This window comes from Arachis ipaensis, chromosome B01, assembly GCF_000816755.2.
Source record: "Arachis ipaensis cultivar K30076 chromosome B01, Araip1.1, whole genome shotgun sequence".
Lineage (NCBI taxonomy): Eukaryota > Viridiplantae > Streptophyta > Magnoliopsida > Fabales > Fabaceae > Arachis > Arachis ipaensis.
In genome coordinates, this window is record NC_029785.2 from 100,015,278 (window position 1) to 100,015,686 (window position 409).

The following is a 409-nucleotide window of genomic DNA, read 5'->3' on the forward strand; positions in this document are numbered from 1 at the left end:
TGCTAAGAAAATAAAAAAATTTCAAAATTTACTTTAATTATTACAATAATTAATTAATATTAAATAAGACAAGTTTTGATTATTTTTACTAATCCTTTTTAGTTATCAAACATTTCTATTTTGTTAAACAAGAGATGTAAGAAAATAAAATAAGAGCTTAATATTGATGATGTCATTAAATCACATTTATTTTTTATAATCATTCAAATTGTTAATGCAAATGATAGTTATTTTTATTGATATTGTAACACCCTTACTATCATATTGTCATGCTTCTACCTGCGCCATTCTAATAGCTAGAATATTACCATGACTTCTATATATTTATTAATAGAGTAGGAGCCTTTGGCTCAAAACTATATTGCTATTTTCTTTGAAAAATTGGAAATACTTTTTCATTTCAATCAAG